Source organism: Cebidichthys violaceus, unplaced genomic scaffold (genome assembly GCF_023349555.1).
Source record: "Cebidichthys violaceus isolate CVI_PGR_0920_01 unplaced genomic scaffold, fCebVio1.0.p SCAF_7, whole genome shotgun sequence".
NCBI lineage: Eukaryota > Metazoa > Chordata > Actinopteri > Perciformes > Stichaeidae > Cebidichthys > Cebidichthys violaceus.
Window position 1 is genome coordinate 2,008,872 of NW_027176927.1, and position 16,657 is coordinate 2,025,528.

Sequence of the window (16,657 nt, forward strand, 5' to 3'; positions counted from 1 at the left end):
TGGGAATGATGCAACAAGTTTTTCACACCTGGATTTGGGGATCCTCTGCCATTCTTTCTTGCAGATCCTCTCCAGTTCCGTCAGGTTGGATGGTGAACGTTGGTGGACAGCCATTTTCAGGTCTCTCCAGAGATGCTCAATTGGGTTTAGGTCAGGGCTCTGGCTGGGCCAGTCAAGAATGGTCACAGAGTTGTTCCGAAGCCACCCCTTTGTTATTTTAGCTGTGTGCTTAGGGTCATTGTCTTGTTGGAAGGTGAACCTTTGGCCCAGTCTGAGGTCCTGAGCACTCTGGAAGAGGTTTTCTTCCAGGATATCTCTGTACTTGGCCGCATTCATCTTTCCTTCAATTGCAACCAGTCGTCCTGTCCCTGCAGCTGAAAAACACCCCCATAGCATGATGCTGCCACCACCATGTTTCCCTGTTGGGATTGTATTGGGCAGGTGATGAGCAGTGCCTGGTTTTCTCCACACATACCGCTTAGAATTAACGCCAAAAAGTTCAATCTTCGTCTCATCAGACCAGAGAATCTTATTTCTCATAGTCTGGGAGACCTTCATGTGTTTTTTGGCAAACTCTATGCAGGCTTTCATATGTCTTGCACTGAGGAGAGGCTTCCGTCGGGCCACTCTGCCATAAAGCCCCGACTGGTGGAGGGCTGCAGTGATAGTTGACTTTGTGGAACTTTCTTCCATCTCCCTACTGCATCTCTGGAGCTCAGCCACAGTGATCTTTGGGTTCTTCTTTACCTCTCTCACCAAGGCTCTTCTCCCACGATTGCTCAGTTTGGCTGGACGGCCAGGTCTAGGAAGAGTTCTGGTCGTCCCAAACTTCTTCCATTTAAGGATTATGGAGGCCACTGTGCTCTTAGGAACCTTGAGTGCTGCAGAATTCTTTTGTAACCTTGGCCAGATCTGTGCCTTGCCACAATTCTGTCTCTGAGCTCCTTGGGCAGTTCCTTCGACCTCATGATTCTCATTTGCTCTGACATGCACTGTGAGCTGTAAGGTCTTATATAGACAGGTGTGTGCCTTTCCTAATCAAGTCCAATCAGTTTATTTAAACACAGCTGGACTCCAATGAAGGAGTAGAACCATCTCAAGGAGGATCAGAAGAAATGGACAGCATGTGAGTTAAATATGAGTGTCACAGCAAAGGGTCTGAATACTTATGACCATGTGATATTTCAGTTTTTCTTTTTGAACAAATTTGCAAAAATTTCTACATTTCTGTTTTTTTCTGTCAAGATGGGGTGCTGAGTGTACATTAATGAGAAATAAAATGAACTTTTTCGATTTTAGCAAATGGCTGCAATGAAACAAAGAGTGAAAAATTTAAAGGGGTCTGAATACTTTCCGTACCCACTGTATATGGACGGATGCAGGCTCAGCATTGTGACCTCAGTGCTCTCCTTGATACGTTCCGTTCATAAGTGATGATGACTGTATGCCCCACAAGGGGAGCTTTTCATCGTGCCGAGGATACTCGTCTGTGTTTTGGTATTCATCAAGGCAGCTGGCCAAGATTCCATAGCGTGTGTTGTTTCTCTGCTCGGATCTGAAACGATGCCTACAACAGCAGCGCTATTGCACACGCAGAGGGGTCTGTCGGCCGCGGGGAACTGACTTATTTCAGCAGGGAAGTCGACACATGAGTGAACTTACAATGCTAACAGAGCTAAAGGAGCTAACAGAGCAGAAAAGCCCAAACCAAAACAAACAAAGGGCTCTTGTTGGGCACAGGCTGCAGGCAGTTGGCACCGTGACAAAAAGCACCATTCATATTAATGCAAAAGTGTTTTTTTTTTTTTTTCCTGATGTTTGAAACCTTCGCATACCAATCTGGCAGCCACATCCCATCAGAGTTGCTTGGAAACGTTTTGGAGACTTGAAGTTAACTGCAGTTGCAACAACATTAATTCAAGACTGTAAAGTTCATATAAGGGCTGAGACTGATGATTACTTTTATTATCAGTTAATCTGACAACCGCTTGTTGTTTTGATTATTCGTTTGGTCAATAGATTGTCAGAAAATACCAAAAAAAAATTGGATTTTGGACTGTTGGTTGGATAAAAGCAAAACAATTCAATTTATTCACAGAAGACAAAGGCATATCCAATTGAGAAGATAGATCAAGGCAATGTATGGCATTATTTCTTTAAATGCAATTTATCAATATTATTGCATTAAAGTAGTTGTCGAGTTCCTCTTTATGAAATTGGCCTTTATTTATTTATGTATTTTTTACTTTACTTACTACTTACGTAAATGGGATTAAATGCATCTGGTGGATGACTGTCATTCCTGCTGATATAATTTCAGGATTTCGTTAAATTTGGTTGACTCAAAACAATGTGCACTTACATAGAATCATTCACGACACCGCATAGCATTTGCATGCACTCCTTTGCCTACAATATGGGGTCATTTTACTTGGACGCGTGTCTCTAGTTTTGAAGGGATTGGTTAGCTTGATTACATTTGCAGATGGAGCGAGTGTTTGTGAAAAGCCACAGTCACTGATCTTGATAAGCCCTGACCTCCGCTTGATATCTAGTGTTCATGCATGTGTGCGCTCTGTCACTAGGGACTAGTCCATTTTTGGAGGTTATCTCGGGGAACTCGCGCGGGGCGATTCATCCCACCCCTCCCTGTGCGCTGAACTCATTTGGTCAGTGCTCGCATTAATAATTTGTGGTGAGCTTGAAGGCAGCGGAGTCTCCGCTTTTCCCTTTTTTTTTTTTTATGGTTCGTCTTCAATCTTCTCCACTACCGCTTCACTTCTGTTGCATCTCTCCTCGCTCAATATTTTAGGCCGTCTGTTTCAATCTCACGCCGTTGCTCCCGATTTTTGTTGTTCCGACTGTCCTACTGTATTTGAAATGCTGTGCCGCTGTACTTTGCCTGTCAGGAGAGAGCGATAATGTTCCTCCACGTCTGCCCAGTGGAACAGATGGCGCTCATGTCAGGATACGATGTTGGCATCGCGAGTTAGAGGAGGCCGCGGCGGTTTGCTCGTCGACGTTATGATCTGGACCGTAATCATTGCTCTCGCACGTTTGGAAGTCCGTCAGCTTAATTTCCAATGATGATGGTGACACGGACTAATTACACAGCGGCTGTCAAAAATGCATAACACGGCGGGGTAAATTGTAGGAGGGATCAGCATTGTTGTGTGAAAGGTTAGGCAGAATGCTTGACTGCGTGTTCCAGCATGCACAGGCAGGATGAAGCTAAATGGGTATCATTTAATTTAATTTACTGATGTCACTGAATCAGGTGATACTGACAGTTTTGGTAGAGTTTGTTCTACAGCTCATGAACATGGACCCAAGGGCATGTGGTTCATCTTAACACTGGATACAGAGGCATGTTGGGACATATTAGATGGACTTGGTGTGCGTGTGTGTGTGTGTGTGTGTGTGTGTGTGTGTGTGTGTGTCTCTCACACACGCAAAACTTGTGTTGGGTGAGTGAAGAAGACATAAAGCTCAGCGTTTGTCTCAACTGTAAGTCCAAAATAAGCCCTGGAGGAAAAACTCATTCTATATCTAAGGTCATTGCACAGTGCCGAGCGCCATTTTCTTTTGAACTCGTCATGTGACCACTGCAAACAGTTCCATGTCTTTTCTATCCTCATTATACTTCTACGGTTCCCCTCTGCCGCTTTCATACAGTAACGTCCTCAAAACCAGCACTCATCAATTTTACCTCCAGCTCTACGCCGATGCGTAGGAAGCTGGGCATCGACATGGAGAGGGGAGCGGGCCGCTGGTCAATAAGGCCGCATCGACTCCCACGCCACTGGACACGTAAATATACGCACTGAACATCCAAATAATGACCTACATTGATGAGTTGTTGCCATGGGCTTTGCGAGCAGTCGATCAGAATCTCTGTATCTAATGCGGCATCCCGAACCCTTAAACCCTGAGGATATATCACGCGCTGTTCTTTCTTTCCTGAATCTCCTCGGGGCGTCCCACACTCTGCATCTAATGCAACATGCTCCCCCTTAAGTGATGGCAAAAGGTTAAGTGTGCCTGCTGTATCTCCACATCCTTCAGGGGTTTAGAGATGCCTCATGCAGCCTCACCAATTAACCGTTGAGAAAATCGTGACCAAGGAAGTGGGAAAACAACTTTATTTATATGCATTTATTTATTGGTTCATTTAACAGGGACTGTGAACAGTAATACGCCTTAATACTATTTTTCATTCTTGATTATTATTCCCTCGACATGTGTTTTGTTGATCACAAGAACATTCTGCTTCTGTAGTTGACGTATTTCGTGTGATGTTGAGTAGGGAGGGACTGTAAGAAGTACAAGTCTTTAAAGTACGTAATATAATATCTTACCCATAAGGGTGCAGCCCCTAACAGTTTGTTTTTATTGAACGAAGATAAAGTTACCGTTGACCACCAGTCAACACAGACCAAATACTGAAACCCTAAGGCAACCGTGACTGACATAGTGTAACTGATACCTAACCTCTAAATATACTGTATATTAGGAATGAGGAGCAGCTGAGTGGGCAGATGGCCGGGTCAGGTGATGAAATTTAATAGTGATGGCTGGTGGGCAGGTGTGAATCAGTGGGTCCGGACTGATGGCGGAGATTAGCACTATATGCGCTATAGACACAGAGATTCATCAGGTTCACGAGAGGAGGATGGAGCCATGATGGAAACATTCATTTACTTTTGACAATTATGTAATTCAGCCTCTTTTTTTTCTAAAAGAACTGTGTAACTTTTGTAGGATTAGTGATGGTTGCGTCGCTTTCACCGTATTTGTCGAATTAGCACCACTGTTCTGAAAACACATGTCCCCGTTCCAATACTAATTCTTCTTCCTCGTCCTGTCTTGTCTTTTGCACCCCCCCCTTCAGTAATATTAGTGCTGAATCAGCCATTTTTTTCATCCGCTTAACATTGGAACATGGATGTTAATGTCCCGACGCCTCGGGGAACCTGCAGTCTCCTGACATAAATTAGCATCTAGATGCTCGTAACGCCCCGGACAGCCGAGTGTCTTTTTGCGATTCATCTCTACTCGGGTGTTTCATTTCGGTATGCATGGTGTAGAGCCCGGCTGCGGTCACGCACAACACTGGCTGATGAAGTTCATTAACACCCACTCTTCCTCGCTAACGCATAAATGCATGCTCTTCTGTTTCTCCTCTTCGCCTGACCTGAATTAATGGACGATGCATCCTCTCTTCCTTGGCTCCCTTTGAATATATTTCCGTAGAGCAAAGCAGTTTTGTCCCCCTCCAACTCTCGCCGACCTCTTCGCAGACTATATGTGGATAATTACAAGTGTGTCTCGCACCGCACCGTGTCTAATCTCAGATCTCATTTCATCGCCTTATTTTCAATAGGTGTTAGTGACTCACCTCCAAAAGCCATGGAGACCTCGATGAGTCTAAGCGGCCTCCAACTACCCCTGAGTGACCAATGAAGCTCTTCAGTGGAGCTGGCTGAGTAGCAGGAAACAATGGTTGAGTTTTTTTAGTCCCCCCCCCCCCCCCCCCCCCCCCAGGTCTGAAGCAGGAAACAGGAAGTGGACTCAGCAGTGGTGGTGTTTTGCCTCAGAGATAAACGTTATCAGTGTCAGCTCGGCTGCCTGTCTGACTTCTCATTGTCACCCCCTGTACATTCAGACGTATCGGGGTCGGGGGGGGGGGGGGTCACCTCACACTCATCCACACAAACAAAGCGCAGAGCGGGAATCGGGGAGAGGAATTTCCTGCAGCTTGTTATTGACACTTCAAAAGGTCCAAGAGAGCAGCACTTGGAAAGTGCCTTTACAGCACTTTCCAAGCCCCCCCCCCCCCCCCCCCCGTTTGCTAGGAATACTGCTGTACTTTATTGGACAACAAAGGGAAAACAATTGAGATTTATGAGTCATGTGGCGGTGCGCGCTCTAACATTCTGCTTTCTTAGCTAAAGGCGAGCCGTAAGTCATCGCTCCTTCACTTCCTCCTTCCTGCATCAGTCACTCTGACCTCGTAATCCAGCAGCCGTTCCCCTCGACCTCCTCGTGGGCCTCCTCTCCTCTCCTCTTCCCGTCGAGCGTTTGAATTCTGTTAGTTTTGAGGAGGTCTTATGGAGCTCCGGGGTCATATGTGGCATCTGGTTTTAATTTAGTTCTTGGCACTCAGAGGATGTGTGTGTGTGTGTGTGTGTGTGTGTGTGTGTGTGTGTGTGTGTGTGTGTGTGTGCGCGTGTGTGCGCGTGTGTGTGGCAAAAAAAAAAAAAAAAGTCAGTCTACCAATTTAACTGTCCCATAAACCTCCATAACACTTTTTAATATCTTTCATTCAAATGCAGCGCGTTACTGATCGAACTGATCATGATTGTCTCTCAGTAATCGTGCGTAATCTTGTTTTTGGAGTATTTTTCATAACGTCTCGGTTTGCCAAAAGTCAACTCTGGTTGTTATAGAAATGGAAAATGAAAGTGCAGCAATTGCATTTAATGAGACATTCACAGAGACATTTAGCCCATTGAAGGAATAAGTATAAACTGCATTTTGTTCCAGCGGTGCGTACAGTAGCCTTCTGTAGAAAACAAAGCAAAACGGCAAAACTACTCACCTTTGCGGGGTTTTTTTCGGAAAATTTTTTTATAAATCGCCATACTTTTTCCCAATCCAGTACGAAAGGGCAGAGTCATATAATATCAGGTAATCAAATTTGACGAGAAGGTCTAATTTTGTTGCGTAGAATAAAACGGGAACCTTCACATTCCTATTTCTTCCTCATTTGGAGAAAGAAGCCCCACGCCGTCCCTTAGCTGAATCCCTCGTCTGTCCCTCCGGCTTGTGTTGGAATGGGCCTTTCTCTTTCCTAAAACTCACTCTAGCGCTGTCATCCCAGGCATGCCGATGAGCACCTCGAGTACACCGGCATTAAAAAGGCATGAAATTGTACACTGCTCTACCTTTTTTTTCGTCAAACAGTTAGAGTTGGCAGAGAGTTCCCGGGTTTTTTTTTTACCGACGGAGTGTATTTTTGGGGTCAGGCACAGGCGTACTGCAGCCAGCCTCCCCGGCCCACTTCTCACCTCATGGTTCACAAACGAGAGCCATGAATGCAAAGCGAGAAACAAAGAGACAGAAGGAAAAGGTTTTTTAACTGAGGGGAGAGAGCAGAGCAGAGAAGTTCAAGCACAGATTGGTGTGTGTGTGTGTGTGTGTGTGTGTGTGTGTGTGTGTGTGTGTGTGTGTGTGTGTGTGTGTGTGTGTGTGTGTGTGTGTGTATATTATGAAACTTCCCTCGGAGGTGTGTTGAACAGTGCCCTCGGGCTGAATACACATATTTAGGACTGACAGGCCCTCGTTTTGCCTCTGTGCTTTAAGACAGAGTCTCACCCCAGCGGCCTCCTGTAGATTACAGCTAAGTGTACGGAGTGGGAAAAGGAAAAGAGAGTGCGTGTGTGCTTTTTGTTTTGTGTGCGTTTGATTCGGTGTATGCGGTAATGTATTTCATCGAGACAGCTCAGCAAAGCTATGCGTACCGTGCCCTTTCCCCATTTTCTCTTCCTTGGGAACTGAATATCTGCAAAAGCGATTTCCCATGTGCCTCACCAGAGTCAGAGGGAAAAATGACTCAGCAGGACCATCTAATCTCCCAATTCCCAATGAAGATTTTAACCCAAAAACACACACACACACACACACACACACACACACACACACACACACACACACACACACACACACACACACAGGTGTATTCCAGTACATTTCCCCCTACTGTACCTCTGACAAAACTGCTGCTGTGGGTCCTGAGGAGAAAAGGCCACGCTGGAAAGTTGCTGTGGAGGATCAATAAGGCAATTTTCTGTCGGGTCAGCGGCTGACACTCGGGTTATTTACAGGGAGGGGGCGGCGGCGGCGAGGACAGATAGGGGTGGAGTGCGTATGTTGGTAGACATATTGCTTTGCTTACCTAATCTCTATTTGAGCCCTTTTGATCATGACAAACTGCTTCTGCAATGTCCTCGAACCAGGAGACGCACCTCCACCATGCTTTCACTCAGTGGACGGCCCATTCCCTCCTACTGGGCAGCTCAAATACATTTACATTGCCTGATGCATATTTGTGTTATATTATTTATAGATGCAGAATATCTTATTCGTTTTGGATTGGTCGCTAAACGTATTTGAGGTTATTTGATTGCTGGAGTGTCTAAGCTGAAATGTATCAAGCTCATAAATTATACATTTCTTCACACTGGCTCACTTTGGGGATCCAGACTTGGAGAGCAACTTCCCATTTCAATGCATTGGAATACGGGTTGATGCTTGTAATTCCAGCGTGGACTGAGCCTGCATTAAGATCCAGATGTGGGTGCCGTTACTGTAGCTTGAGGCACGGCCTCAGAGCTCCTCCTGTTGAGGGTAAAAAAAAAAGAAAGCTAATTGAATTAACCTATAGCGTTTTGGGAGAGATGTTAAATGCACCGAAATGGACTGTACTAACTGGACTGCGTAGTCGTTTGTCATTGTTATTGTGTCTAAAGATGAACGATTCATTGAAGTCATCTTTGAAAGAGCAAATGGTCTCATTTCTCTAGTTCCAGTTTTTAAATGTGAATATTTGCTGGTTTTCTTAGTTGCATGTGGTAGAAAAAAAAAGATATTTTGCACTACAAAACAAGACTGACAAAACAGGCTTTGTGTGCATGGAAACCTGGCTTCTGAGAAATTGATCTGCAGATTAAATGATACCGCGAATGATCGTTAGCAGGGCTACTATTTCTTACAAGATCAATGGAAAATGTCGCACTGTGAAGATTCAAATGTCTTGCCTCGTCTGAAAAACACAAGGAAACCAATAATATTTAGTTCACTTATCGCATAGAGTAAGACAAACATCTGTTATTTGGCATTTCCACTTAATAAGGTGACAGACGATAATTAAAATCAAAGCAGTTGCAGATTCTGTTGATGGACTCAACGATGAATCGACCAATCGTTGCAGCTCTAATCATCAGTGTCCCCACTGTGCAGTTTAAGAATAGTCTCAACTTTAATCCATTTTTAAGTTCCTTTTCTTGCTAAGAAAAGGAACTTTTTGTGCGTTTTGCATCACGTTTTCTGCTTATCTTACACTTTACTTCACTTCAGTTTATCTCTTTGAGAGAGTCTTGGCTTCACAAAAGGCAGTGTGTTTTTTCAGTTTGCATTCGTTTTAAGCTTTTCTATTTTTCAGGCTCCTGATACTGAAGAGTGCAGACACAATGTAACATTTAAAAAAAAAAAAATACAAAAAATACAATGCTGTGTTCAGTGAGAGACAGCTGGTGCAGAGGCGGTCGGCGAGAAGAATCTTAGCAACACAAACGTAATGTGGACGAAACTGAACATTCCTGTCTGTGATTGTTTTCAATTCTCCAGGGATTAGCTTAAGATTTCAGGGAACAGAGCGACTCAACTGACCGGAGCAGGAGTCTGACTAGTGCCTTCAGCCTCTGGGATGAAAACCATGCCTTTTTTTTTTTTACTTCCCACATTTTCCTAATGAGCATCTGTAGTGTTGTGTGGATGATGCCCCCCCCCCCCTCGTGTTGCGCGTGGAATAACAGAAATCCCAAGAGAGATGCACGTTAAGAAGATGCATAGATCCTATATTTAACGAGCCCGTGATTGGATCCATGGAGTCTTAACGGCTGTAAGAGATGGCAGCTTATCTCCATCACAGAGGTCTGCGGTGAAACATAAAGATCTGAATTCACACAAATAGGTCTATCATGCAAATGCGACACATTAGAGCCCTTCTTTATGCTTTTCATAATTCAAGCTACATCACAGACTGCGATGATGTATTCGAGGTGAAATGGAAACCTGAGATGAGATGCTCGGGCTAATAAACGCAATCATTCCCCACATTTGAGTCGGCGGACATTTTTTACCAGTGAGAGGAAAGTGAAGCTGGTTTCAGGCACACACACACACACACACACACACACACACACACACACACACACACACACACACACACACACACACACACACACACACACACACACACACGCGCGCACACAGACTAATGCATGGGGATGTTTTACTGAATGACAAGCAGGCCATCCAAGCATTTAGATGATCATTTATGATCTCTAAATGTGTTTGTAGTGCATTACAATCATGCTTCTCTTTGAACTCATCCTGATGTGAACTGTATATTGACCTTGCCAAATGCACTTTTTTTTTTTTTTTTTAATATGCTTTGATTTAATGTCCCATAACGGTACCACGCCACAGTGATCGCAGTAAGTGTTCAGCCTGCTGAGCAGGTGAATTCAGAGCACCTCGCTGAGGGTTCGGGTACGTAATGTCACTCCAGTGGATACTCTGACTCACCAGATGTTGTATCTCACACAGCGTCCTCATCCCCTATCTGTTCTGCAAGGGCACCGTCGCTACATTCCTGTCCTCAGCATCGCAGAGGACTGCTGTGATTGGTTAAAAGAAATACAAACAAGCCAGAGGTTGTGTGTCGTCCCCCCCCCCTCCTATACCAGAATGTTAATGTGCGGAGCGAGACCTTTCCTTTACCCCGGGGATGGAGGCAGGCCAGGTGTCATTAGGGAAATTGTCTGCAGGATATACAGCAGATATATATCACTGAGCCATCCGATTTGACTGCCATGCCCAGGTGACGTGTTCTCAGAGCAGAGGCCCATCTCTCTTCCAATTACAGCGGCGGTGCGGGGGAAGTGGCCTATTTGCCTGCCGAGGCGCACAGGGCTCACTCGGAGGAGAGCGCTTTGCAGCGACGCAGACGACCCCATCTGGTGTCGTACGGTTAAATTCTCCAATAGACGCTGTCAATCTCAGTTGTGGGCCTGTTTTGTCGTGTTATCAGTGACAAAAAACGGGGAACAAATGTCTCATTGCAATTCTAGAAATGGTTGGTGAGGATGGAAATTTACAAACGGAGGCATACGTGCACTGAGGCGTGATATGTCTAATTTTCATACTTTTTTTTTTTCTTCTCAACTTTGTTTTGTTTTTATTGGTGCCTTTCTTATTCCGTTCTGTGTTCAATTTGTTCAATACAACATTCAACAAGCAACTAGTTGTATTTTAGCAGGATACTGGAAGCAGCAGGAAGGCAGAAACAAAGTTTTTGAGATATTCAACAATGTTACTGCATCATTTTCTCATTGTGCAGCCCGAGAGTTATGTCACATTTCCAACTGTATTTAGGGTTTCTGATGAATACGGATTCATTGTTTCATTCTTGGTTACACTTGGTATTTTTTTTTATTGTCTGTTATACCCTGGATTTAATGAATGCGTGTGATCAAAGGGGGTTACAAGGCTTTTTAGTGTTTCCTTTTATGCGTGTGTGACGGATTTTATTACCAACATTGTTTGTGTGTTTTGTGCATGAGGTGTTTGTCTAACTCTGTGCAGCTGTTTCCCAAAGTGACTGTTACAGAGTGAGACGGAGAGGGCAAATTGTTGGAATACAGGAAGTCATCTTTCTAGGAGAGAAAGAAATGGAGATGGAGAGTTGAGTGTGACTTGAGCGGTCATGGGAGGGAGGGAGGAACAGGCCGTGATACCCAGCCTGTCTCTTTCGCTCACAAAAGGCCGCATTGCTTTCTTTTGTGCCACTCCAAACACATCTCTAGCCAGCACAGACGTGAATGAGGAGAGGCTGCACTCGTCTCACTGAGACAGAATCGCACCGCGACCCGTCGACGAGAAGTGGGAAGAGAAACAGTGCTGCCATTGTTTTACCATCTGCTTTTTTTTTGGGGGGGGGGGGGGGGTGTACCTCAAAAAACGAGAATCGGAGGGAGGCCACTGCACAGCCCTGACACCTAATGGGGGTGACTGACAACTCAGTTATTACAGCAAAGGATTCTGGGAAGTGAGGGCGAGCTATTCACAGGCAGCGTTGACCGGGGAGCCTCTCGGATGGGGAACAGAATCACTCTTTGTCAGAGTTGAAGTCATACACATTCAGTATTTCAGTTGCCTCTCAGACATTGTGCTAGCTGTGGAGCTGTTGGTGGTGAAGAATGGGGGGACCCCCCACTAACCCCCCAAGACCCCGTAGTGACATCACTGCCGCTTTTGTTTCGTACCCCTGCTGAGCACCAATTAGCCCGGCGCCGCCTGCTACTGGAGGGCAGGCCTTTTGTGCTCCACAGCCGAGCGGCAGCCTTGTTTTGCTCGTTTGGCTTGTGGTTCACGCTCCGTGTCATCCAGTCAGGAAACAGGATGGTGTGACAGTAAGCGATAACACGCAGACGCTGTCGCATACTGTACGCTCAACTGTTCAGTTGGCATTTCATCAAGTGATGCATCTCGCGTGCAGTTTATTTTTACTGCTCCAAACCCCTACTGAGCTCCACCGTGTTTACATTGCATCTCGGCGCAAATGTCAGATATGATTAGATGCCTTTTTTTCTGTTTTTGGTTTTGTCTTGAAGATATTTATACTTCTAAAGCCTCTGTTGAGAGTGGGCGGGTTTCATTTTTTTTCAGTCTAACCGTTTAGGTTTCTGCCAGTATTCTGTTTTTACAAGTTAGTCTGTTCAGTTTCAAGCTGACTTTTACAAGCTGTGAGATTTGTGTGCAGACGGTCAGAGACTAGACAGGGTTACATAACGGGAGGTTTTGTACACAGAAAACTTTTTGTGAAGATAACTGTGGAGTTGCAAGAGGACTTTGAACTTTCGATTGGTTCAGTTTCTTCGGGAAGATTTTAGCTAGGTCATTAATGACTTTACAGAACCAGGTGAAAAAGACCTGATGTGTTTACTCAAGAACACTTGCAATGTATAAATCTAACCCTAAAAGTGATAGAATTAAATATGGGGAAATCTAGCAAACAAACTCTAGGGATGCATCCATACCAGACACATAGCAGCTGACCACCTCACAGCTCAACTAATTGATGCTGTGGAGACTTATCGGGGAAGTGGCTGCATGTGTCCGTGAGAATGCACACAGTGGAGTTTGGGGCGGTTGTGCTGGACCAGTTACATGAGCACAATATCGCACCGAGTATCTAGTATCGGTATTGGTGCCTCCCGATTAAAATGAATGTACAATTTGAGTTCACAAGCAGGGAACTAAATGTTGATTGTTCAGTTTACAGGTACAGATTCAAATGTACATGTATATAATATGTTACATGTACAAAACAGTCATTTCAAGCATACCTTTTTTGAATTGTATAGCCATAGCAAGATGCCACTGTGAAACGCAGGTGCTGCACCGCATGCGTTTCCACTGGTGAAGGAATGGGTTTAAGTCTCATCCCTCATTGTGGCCTCCAGTCACATCTGACTTTGGCTAATCTGGGGATTGACGTGCGACTCATTCAAAGGACACTTACAATGGCAGCTCTCAGCGGGATTATGAAGGCTGTGAGAGCATACAGCCGAATGGGGTCGGCTGGAGACGTTGATCCAGCTCACTTCCTTGAGGCTTTTTTTTTTCCTTTCTTTTTTTCGACTCCTCCAATCACTGTCAGTCACGTCGTACTGTGGCTCCAGTATGTGGCATTTGTTTGGTGAAACAGGTTGTCCTCTGGCCCTTTTGTAGTCAGTGGACCCTGACACCTGTTTTCCCTTTAGTCTCTAGAACAACATTGTGTTTGGCTGCTTTATCTCCTTTCACCTTGGTCCCATTACCCCAGAATGTGCTTCCCACTGTGGACAAAGAGAAGGCCATTTAGCTGAGGGACTGCCTCACTCCACCGTTGTAATTGGCTACCTTCTTTTTTTTCGGTGGCCTCGATAACCGCTCTGGAAATCGAGGTGGAGCGGCCTTGTGGTGCTCCTACCCTTGGCAACTGTGAATCATTGACACTGTTGAACGTTGACCGGTCAGAGATGCTAATCAGAGTTGACATATAATGTTTACGCTGCGGCATGAACAAAAGTCAATGGGGAATCCAGCCTTGGGGATTTTCCAATAATCCTACAATTAGTTTTCCTCGAAGACTCTGTAGCTTTAAGGCAACGTGAGATGAGATGCACAAGCGTAAGAAAACTTAAAAGCATCTAAAAAACGAGCATGTCTTGTTTTGATACCATTTGCCTTCATGTAGTACGCTTTTACTCAAGACCAGCATAGCAGTTCACATCCACAACATCCAGGCTACCTCTTAGATCTTAGCGCCAGGCTAAATTTTTTGCTCATAAAATTTTAAAAGTTATAGTTGGATGTTTGTTTTATTTCCTCCTTCTACAGCTGACATGTTTGTTTGTTCCCCCTCAGTGATTTTGTCAAGCCGCTACCTCTTTGTACCATTTTCAGCTGTACTCTGTCTGCCCATAAAAGACGATGACTCACGAATTTTATACCCAAATAAAACGGGTATACGTGCATAAAATCAGGAACAAAACAAGCGTCTTGTTGTTGTAGTGCCTTGCTAAGTGTATGAGTTAATATGATAAATCTAGGCCCTTCCATGCCGTCCCCTTATTTGTCCAATTTCACTCTGAAGTTAGGTACAGTAGCGTACAGTGTTTAGTATAAACGGCTCTAAAATTACAAGTGTACTGTTTGATAGAGGCTTAAATGAGGCGTTGCACCATGAGTAGCAGTGTGCACTGGGAGTAGAAAGTGTTGCAGTGGTTGTGAAATCCTTGTGACTTCAATTTCACTTAAAATTCCACAGAGATTGCTATAGAGTTCATGATATTTTTATTTCATTTTTAATTTGATCTGTCATCACTCACCTCAGGGAGTTCCTCAAGTCTCCATTCTTGGGCCTCTTTTGTTCATCTACATATAGCTTATATTCAACAAGCACAGATTATGGAAAACAACTAAATATTTTACCATAATTATGCACAGACTACAAAGTTCTCTACATTTTAACATCCAAATCGGGGCTTAAAACAATTGCCGCAGTCAAATTTGGGACTCTTCATCCATTATCTTGCACTGCGCTGTGATTTTGAGTCTATTGTTTAATTTGTCTTATTCCATTTTAAAGTACTTTATCTTATTTTACTTTGTTCAGCTCCTTTTTATAATCCTATCAATGTGTCTTTTTTACATTGCCTTGTGTTTCTTGTATAGTTTTTCTGAAATCCTCTCGGTCTTATGTAAAGCACTTGTTGAGAGGTTCTATACAAATAAGCTTCACATGGAAACGGCTGCAGGCGAACGACAGCCGGATGCAATAGTCAATGAAATGACTTGACTTCTACCCGAAGACTACGAAAGAAAAAAGCCTTTCACACTCATTTATAGGCGTTTTTCAATTTTTTACATTAAAAAAAACCTTGATCATGATGAGCTACTCGATTTTCACTCTAGTGATATGCATCTGCACAGAAGTCACAGAGACAACTTCCTGTTCCTGGTATTACACTTGCTTGATGGTAGCGGTTTGATTTGCTGCACCACTTTACACATGCAGTGACACCTCCGGTCTACATCCTGCCTCTACTTTTAACTTCCACTTAACTCTTCACCTCGTGTGATACTCTGTGCAGCGGTGCTTAGCGTGTGCTGCTGAGTGATCTGTGGCGTCTTGTCGACGGTGGTCTCCTGTGTGTGTGGATGCTGTGTGAAGCGAAGTGGACTGCTGATTGACATCTTATTATAGGGACTTGCTTCTCCTTCACAGGCCTGTCAGGGAATTGAGGAGGTGATTATATGACAGAAGTCCCGGCACTGCCTCGGGAATTGGCTTCTTTGCATGTGAAGCGTACAAACCTTTTGTCAGAGTTATGTGGAAACAATAAATTGGGCCAATCGTGTGTCTAAGAACGGGAAAAACACCAGAGCGCGATGTCTTCAGCACGTAACACAAATTTAAACTTAAACGAGTACTAGAGTTGGCATTTCACTCCCATAACATTGCCGGACTCCTCCCTGTCAAAACGTTTCGTCTACATTACCCACAATGCAACTTGACACCCGGCATTTCGGTCGGACGTGTTGCGCTTGTAGCAGCTGACGTAGCCTGGAGCTGCTCGAGAGTTTACTAGTGTGACATCACCTGAGGCAACTTATCAGGCTTCACACAAGCTCTGTACAGCTCGCACAACACGCATGCAGCAGAGCTCCTCAAGATCTGTAAACAGACTTTGATGCGTAAAATAGGATTGGGACGTGATTATACGAAACAAAAGACGGTCTGTTAAGCAAAAAAATTCACTTTTCGAGGAAAGGGCACACTCGCACGGCTGTTGGTCCATTGGTGGTTCTCCGTGGTCACTCGGCTTACTCCGCACTATGCGGTACCGGTTGTGTTTTCTGGTTTAACTGCCGTCCTCCAGCTCCCTCTCTTGCATCTGTGTAATTCAGCTTCTTTTTGCTTTCCCGGCATGTCTCGTACACCCCAAGTCTAAGCCCTAATTAAGAAGTGGATGTTTTCCTCCAGGGGCGTGAATGTGTGCGTTTTTACTGTGCAAGTGGGTATGTGAGTGTGTGTGTGTGTGTGTGTGTGTGTGTGTGTGTGTGTGTATGAGTGCATGTGTTAGTGCTACTGAGGAAGCCTTTAGAAGAGCATGCCAGGCTGTATTCTCTGTGCTACTGAACCAGATATGAAAGATGTCTGGTTTAAGGTTCAAATTGTGGATTACCTCCTCAAGCTATTGTTTTACCAGCTATAAAAACATGTCCTTGTACCAGGCCAGCACTCGCGCACGATTGCGTGTGC

General features: G+C 44.6%; 1 protein-coding gene across 2 annotated transcripts in view; it reads left to right on the plus strand.

The window, feature by feature from the left end:
- The window catches only part of LOC137891387 (mannosyl-oligosaccharide 1,2-alpha-mannosidase IA), a 171,001-nt gene that overhangs the window by 16,246 nt on the left and 138,098 nt on the right, over window positions 1–16,657 (plus strand). The window lies entirely within an intron of this gene.